This window comes from Coenobita brevimanus, chromosome 104 (assembly GCF_032717465.1).
Source record: "Coenobita brevimanus isolate Jiangsu-jjx chromosome 104, ASM3271746v2, whole genome shotgun sequence".
NCBI classification, from domain to species: domain Eukaryota; kingdom Metazoa; phylum Arthropoda; class Malacostraca; order Decapoda; family Coenobitidae; genus Coenobita; species Coenobita brevimanus.
In genome coordinates this window covers 40,192,626-40,200,433 of record NC_137057.1, presented here as the reverse complement: position 1 = coordinate 40,200,433, position 7,808 = coordinate 40,192,626, and the positions used below count along the sequence as shown (strand labels likewise).

Below are 7,808 nucleotides of genomic sequence, written 5' to 3'. Positions count from 1 at the left end.
TGGCAAAGAGGTACCTCTGTCTCTCTGTCTGTATGTATGTCTGCCTGTCTGTCTCTTGTCTTTATCTATCTGTCTGTCTGTCTGTCGCTGTCTCTGCCTATCTATCTGTCTGTCTGTCTGTCTGTCTGTCTCTCTCTCTCTCTCTCTCTCTCTCTCTCTCTCTCCGTCTCTGTCTCTGTCTCTGTCTGTCTGTCTGTCTCTCTCTCTCTCTCTCTCTCTCTCTCCTTCCACTACCCATCTTCCCCTCCTCTTCTATCAATTTCGTTTTTCCTCCTTTCCTCCATCCCAGTCTCTTCTCACTGTCCCTAATTATCTTCCTTCCTCTTTCAAGGTCCTTGCATGCTCTGCTCCCAATTTCCCACCCTCATTGTCTCTCTCTACTCTTTCTCACTGCACCCCCTTAACTCGCTCCCTCCCTTCTCCGTCCCCTCTTTCCTCCCTCTCTATCCTTTCTTCTTCCCTCCACCGCCCCAATTGTCCCTGCACCGTTACTTCTGTACATTTCCCCCATCCATCTCCCCTTACATTCTCCTCGGTCTTTGCCTTCCTATCAAAGACGGAATCCACACCTCTCCATTTCATTTCACTCACCTTCCCTTCCACAGAAAAGAATCAGGTAACCTCATTCATAAAGTTAATTCAGATACAACCCATTTTATATGTGATACCACTTAACATTTTTTCACCTCTGGGCACTTCTTGTAGTGAAACAATGTAAAAATATCTTTTAAAACTGGTTACCCTTTCTGCAACTATTAAGTCTTTGTTATTAAGTACGCCGTAAAACCATCTGATTTTCTTTACTAATGGGAAAAACTCTGCTACAGAATTGGCTAAAATCCTTTATAACTTACAGAAAACCGACAACTTTTTACATCTTAGAGGAAAATAAATTACTACTACTGTGCACATTTCCGGCATAAAATCTCGATGACACTTTGATAATCACTCACTCAAGATCTATAGCCATAATTCTATTACCTTATTCCCTCTTGGTAATGTTCAGAAAAATTCACCTGATTGACTGAAGCTAAGCAGATTTCATTTCTTGTATAAACCGCTTTTTTTTTTTCTTTTTTTTTTTCCGCTCAGTATCTTTTAACAGGGAAATACCATGATAAAAGAAATTAGAAAATATACAGACAGTTTTTCGATCCTTGTTTCTCTTTGGCATTATTTTTGTCTAACAGCCTAAAATTAAGTCATCTCTCCATCGTGAATTCTGAGTTTGCAATACGGGGTTAAAACTAGAATATAACGATAGTCAAAAGAAAGGATGTAACGCCTAGGCTTTGTAAGTTACCCTACGACTGAGGTGCGTGAAATAAGCTGCAAAAACACGTAAATCTGGGCCAAATTAAGGTTAAGCTGTAGCGAATATAAGCACGTAACTCTTACTACTTCTCCTTCCTCCTCGCTCACGCTTCCACTCAGTTTCCCCGTCTCCATTCCCACACTTACTCCCCACTCTATCCCTTCACGCTCCCCTTTCCCATACCTGCCAGCCTTTACCACTCCCCCACTTCATTGTTGACTCATCTCTCACACTCCGTCCCCTCTTTTACCTGCTTTACCACTTCCACACTCATTCCCCACTTTCAAGCCAATTCTGTCCCCCTTTACATCCCTTCCCGACTCTCAAAGACATTCTTCACTCATCCCCCATTTTCCCTCCTTCTACATTCCTTCTCCACTCCCACACACACACACTCCCTCATCTCATCGCCCACTCTCCCTCCACTTACCACTTCCCATCTCTACCTCCTCACACATCCTTAACTTTTCCTCCTTATTTGCATTCATTACATTTCCCACTCACTCTCCACTGTACTCCCTCCCTTCATCTACCTTCCCCACTATCACACTCACTCTCTCCCTCTCCCCTTCAGGCACCACCACCACCACCACCACCAACACCATGCAGATGGCCTTCTGGCCGGAGGAAGTCTGGCACAGAGTTTACTGCCCTGCAGTGGGTTCACGTATTCATTGAAGCTGTTATTCCCAGGATTTGTTAGTGGCTGTGTTCTGGTTGCCGTCTGGATGTCACTCTCATACGCTGTCTCTCCTTTTAACATGCATACTCACTCACACATGCATTCGTACACCCGCTGGTAACAGATGGTATCAGATATAACACACACACACACACACACACACACACACACACACACACACACACACACACACACACACACCTACATCACTTCAGAATTATTTATTATAATAATTGATTAACTTACACATATCAATCACAGAATCTCTGAAACAAACGCAGCTGAAAGACCTTTTTATACTTTATACTCTCACTCCCTCAGTCTTAACTGACTCCATTACAGACGCCCGCACTCGCTGCACCCCATGCAGGTTCACTCATACTCCAAAGGATGCTCCATCTCACTCACTCATTTATTCAATACCAACTTATGGAGATTGGTGAAAGACAGTTTCGGAGACGTTCTAACTCACGTTCTTTCTCCTACTGTCACAAACGTAGTTTATAGAAGTTACTTTATTTGCATTATTTTACTAGTAATGGATGGGTCGAATCCACCAAAACTTGCATTACATAATACACTTAGATTTATATTCCTATGCCCTAAAGTCTAAATCATTCACACAGCCAAAGTAACTTATGAGGATGAACCTTTCTTCCTCTCTCTTTGCCTCCCCGTTCTTTTCCGTTTATCTCAGTCTTTTCCGTTCTTCCTCTGCCTCCTCCTTCACCCCCCCCCCCTCTACTAAAACTCTCCGTAACCCTCCACAGCCAGCGCAATGTGCGATGTAGAGCATTCACTACCTCCAACTGTCTACCCAATCCTCTCCCTTTTTCCCCGTCCGTCCTGTTTCCTCCGCTGTCTCCCTCTTTCCTCCTCCCTCTTTCATACGCTTTCTCTGCGTCCCTCTTTTCTCCCTGCCTCTAAAAACCATATTCTCCCAACCTTCTACAGTCGGAGTAGTATGTCAGGGGCCGATTCTGTCACCCGGGTGCCAGCTCAACGTGTTAGGCTGCATCCTGGAACTTGATATACTCTGCGGAGATCTCACCCAAGTCCTGCTAGACACACTAATCGGAACTTTGACAGACTGCGTCGCAGAGCTGAAACTGGAAGTGAACTTGGACCTTCTTGCTAACATTACCCGTAATGTCACTCGATTTTAGGTTGATTTTCATAGTCACTCGTTTTACACTGATTTTCACAATGCACTCTCTCTTACTCTGATTTTCATATTGTCATTGTTTTTAAGCTGATTTTCACACTGTCACTCTGTCTTTCGCTGATTTTCATATTGTTCCTGTTTTACGCTCATTTTGATATAGTCACTCTGTGTTACGTTGATTTTCATACTCTGATTTACCCTATCTCTCATACCACAGCTATTTGATATGTGATTATTTTAATCTGGCTCTCATACCCATTCTTTATGTTATGTCATTACTCTAGATCCCATACCTTAGCTTTCTGTTGTGTGATTTTGTTACACTGGCACTAATACCCTGATGTAATGCCTTGTGATTCTATTTTACTGTGGCTGTCATTCTCTAGGTTTATGTTATGCGAGTCTGTTTTTCTCTGACTCTTTTTTTTTTTTTTTTACTCTGGCGTCAATACCATACATTCATTTTATGTGATTCTGTTTTACTCTGGTTTATATTATTTTGGTGGCAGTACTATGACTTTATTCTATTCTCACCACATGTTACTCATTTCAGGTTGGTGGTGCCGGAAAGCAGGAGAAAGCAACCTCAGTCACTCTCATTCTGTTTCTCAGCTGTCTTATTTAATGGTCTACGTAAAGCTATCTTAAAATTACTACACTCTCATCCAAGTCAAATTCACGATTTACTCCAGCTGTTTCATTTCTTGCCCTCACAGGTTACTGGTGGAGTTGTTCTCCCCTAAGCCATTTCATTCCACTTTGCTTTATACCATACACACTTCTCTCACTCGGTCACACCTCTAGTTAAAAATATAATTCAACACTATCCTTTCTCCTGCGTCTAAATCTCATCATTTCCCTCATTAACTCCACTTATAATCTGTATACTGTCGTCAATCTCCCACCACACCTTCTCTCTACTGGCTACATCATAACATAGCCTGATCTGCACATTCCATTGCACTACGTCTACTTTAACACGTCCCTGGTCCTTCAAACTCTTTCAATGTCCTCTTTCACTCTGCTAAGTCATCTATCTTCACATACAGACCTGCAGCACTCCATCAAAGCACTTGCACCCTTTTTGGTCCCTAGTATTCAAAGATCGATGCATGCATCAATACAGGACCGTCAGGGTCACTTTGCTTTCCTACTTCCCCATGCTTCACATTGCCCTATTATGCCTCCTCTCCTATCCTACGACTTGCTTGAGGTCCCATAGTTCTATCTGGTGCTTTGGCCACTTTTATATTCCTACAGTACTATATTTCCTCCTACACTTGAGCGATCAAGCTTCCATAGAGTTCTACTCCATATGTTTGTTAGATGTTATCACCTCGGCTTTTCTTGTATTCGATAAACTTCTTCCATTTAATATGAAGACTTTTTCAGCTTATTCTGGCAAACTGGATTCACCAAGTAGTTCAGTGTGGCGAATCTGTTTAATTTTCAGGCAAATTTGTTTTTTTATGGTGTGGAAATCTTTTGAATAATCCTGCTAATATGTTTTTATATGCGTTGTGGTAAATCTTTTAAATCTACTGGCTAATTTGTTTATATTTGTGGGATGTAGAGTTCAGATAATGACAAGACAACAACGGTGTCGATGACAAAGATATTACAATGATCCCTAAAGAACTAGAGTGAGAAAGATTTATTCTCTCTCAGTCAAATGCCCCTCCAACATTCCCCCACACTGTTCACCTGTCTTGCCCTGCCCTGCCTGCCCCTAAATTATGCTGCCATTCCCTGCCTTCCTCTACATTACCCTGCCCTGCATTCCTCTTCATTACCCTGCCCTGCATTCCTCTTCATTACCCTGCCCTGCATTCCTCTTCATTACCCTGCCCTGCATTCCTCTTCATTACCCTGCCCTGTCCTGCTCTGCCCTGCGTCCCTTCAAACATCAGGCAGGTTCTGTAATCACTTGATCTAATCGACCCTCTCTCCTTCCTCTACCATAGTCGGCACACCAGCTGAGGTGATCTTGGATATCTTGCTAGTAATCTTCGGCCTTGAAAGCATCGTGGCGGTCCTCCTGTGTCTGCTGTCGAAGCTTGGCTTTGTGAGTACAAAAGATAGATATAGAAAAATTGATGGGAGAGAGAGAGAGAGAGAGAGAGAGAGAGAGAGGAGGAGTTATTATCTAATACTTTTATTTTATAGTTTAAACATAATTTTGTATTAAGATACGAAACATACTTTAACGATCATTATCACTCTTGTAGAATTTTTTCTTTAAGTGTTACGCCGTGGTTGTTCTAAATCGAAAAAGAAAATAATCCATGACCTCTAGAACTTATATCTAAAGTGAAAAATACATGTATAACTCCTGTGACTTCTCTCTTTCTCTTTCTGTCTTTCTCTCTCTGTCTCTGTCTGTCTGTCTGTCTGTCTGTCTGTCTGTCTCTCTCTCTGTCTCTGTCTCTGTCTGTCTGTCTGTCTGTCTGTCTCTCTCTCTCTCTCTCTCTCTCTCTCTCTCTCTCTCTCTCTCTCTCTATCTATCTATCTATCTCTATCTCTCCCTCTCACATGAAAAAGATCTGTAAGTCATATAACTTATCTGTCCATCCTGAAAAAAAGATCCATAACCCCTATAACTCTCTCTCTCTCTCTCTCTCTCTCTCTCTCTCTCCACAGCTCCTCGAATTCATCTCATGCTTGCTTGGTGGAGTTCTTGTTATTCTTGGATAACATGGAACCCGTTGAACCGACCTGAACAAACGTGAACCTGAACCAGGACCAATCTCCATTCTGTGTGTGTGTGTGTGTGTGTGTGTGTGTGTGTGTGTGTGTGTGTGCTGCGCGCACGAGTGTTTATGTGAATTAATCTAAAGCAGCATCTTACATTGTTTTTATTATCTGATTAATACACAGATCATAATTATTTTTTACCCAGTTCTGAATAAAGGCATTTTAACTGATAAAAGTATCATATGAATTCATTTCCACTAGAACTCTAAGGAACGGTATATATATATATATATATATATATATATATATATATATATATATATATATATATATATATATATATATATATATATATATATATATATATATATATATATATATATATCAAAAGGAACTATACTAATCAGGTGCAACTACACTGGGCAGTTTCTTTACGTGGGATCACATGAAAAGTGTTCCCCTGACACTAAGTGCCTGAACTGGACATACGAGGCACCAACTCAATTATTCTTATAGTAGTTCACTATCTTTCAGTCTACCAGGTTCTTTTCAGTGGATAGGGAAGGAGTTGAGAGACGTTCGTATAACCACTTGGTGATGTTTCCCGGCTATATCGATGCCAACATATGAAGGGCTCCCTCACCAGCACCAGCCCCTTTCTATACAACAATGACGAGTTCCGTCAAACCATGGTCCTTAATCTTCAGCAGTAATGCAGCAGATGACTTTGGCGTAGTCAGCGCTGATCCGGGGCAAGAGGTGTCAAGAATATACGAATTTTTACGAACTAGGCGCCTTTGCAAACGAAATCTTGGGATGAGCAGTCGGCATGAAGAGTCCGGTCGTCTCTCCTGTTTTTCTCTCCATGAACTTTGAAAGTCAGTGTGGTGAGTCCGCAGCAACTGACAATGACGACACTACCCGGCCACATATAATATCATCAGTGTCGGCTGCTGCGGTTTACCACATTGAGGCGAACGAAGTCGTTGTACAGCAAACGTAGGAGTGTTTGGAAAGACATGGAAAAATACTGATAGATGTCCCGTGGAACAAGAAAAAAAGAACCTTTCCTTAAAATGGATGAGAGGAAAGTAGGAGATACAAGCAACAAAAAAAATTAATTTTTCATGCAAGGAAGAAAGAACCAAAGAATAAAAACCCCAAAAGTTCTTCTTTACACTGAAAACAAAACACAACAATGCAAACTTGAAGATCCACTTATACTGAGATGTGACTGGGGTCAGAGAGAAAGGAAAATACAGGCTGAAGAAGGCAGTTCCGGAGCTGACCTGCTGCATACGTGAATGACTGAGTATCGTTTACTCTTGCATTAAAGAACTAGACAGAGAAGGGGTGAGAGCGTGCTGCCAGAAATGTTCTAAGACCTGTGATAATGGACGAAGGGTGCAAGTAGACGTTTCAGAAACACACCAAAACAGCGATGGTGCACAGATAGAGATACAACACTGCAGAGAAGAGGGATAGGTTGAAGGGAGTCAGTGAGAGAGGGGATGTTAAAAGACGATAAGCCTTTGATTCAACCATGTTTACAAGAACGGTATGTGGGGAACGACTCCAACGCCAAACATGCTAGATGTACTCCACACACGGGCGAATAAGACCCCTATACAAAGTCAACAACTGTCTAGTGTTACGAAAACAGGGAGACGGTTTAGTGCACGTAAACCCTTGGAGGAGAATTTTGCACGATGGTAATATGATCTTTTCAAGACTCGATGAGAAAGAAAACCCAAGGATATTACGAGACAATGAAGCATTGAGCTGTGTATTGCTAAATATTAAGAGATATTCCTGTTGAAGATTGTAACGGAACAGAAGGTGTAGATACTGTACAGTATATATGGACCGTATATATATATATATATATATATATATATATATATATATATATATATATATATATATATATATATATATATATATATATATAT

General features: G+C 41.3%; 1 long non-coding RNA gene across 1 annotated transcript; it reads left to right on the top strand.

Moving 5' to 3' along the window:
- The first annotated feature begins 3,033 nt into the window (after positions 1-3,033).
- On the top strand, positions 3,034-5,842 carry LOC145415993 (uncharacterized). The gene is made up of 3 exons (XR_013900190.1): positions 3,034-3,143; positions 5,127-5,227; positions 5,803-5,842. It is a non-coding gene; the product is annotated as an uncharacterized LOC145415993 (long non-coding RNA).
- The last annotated feature ends 1,966 nt before the right edge of the window (positions 5,843-7,808 follow it).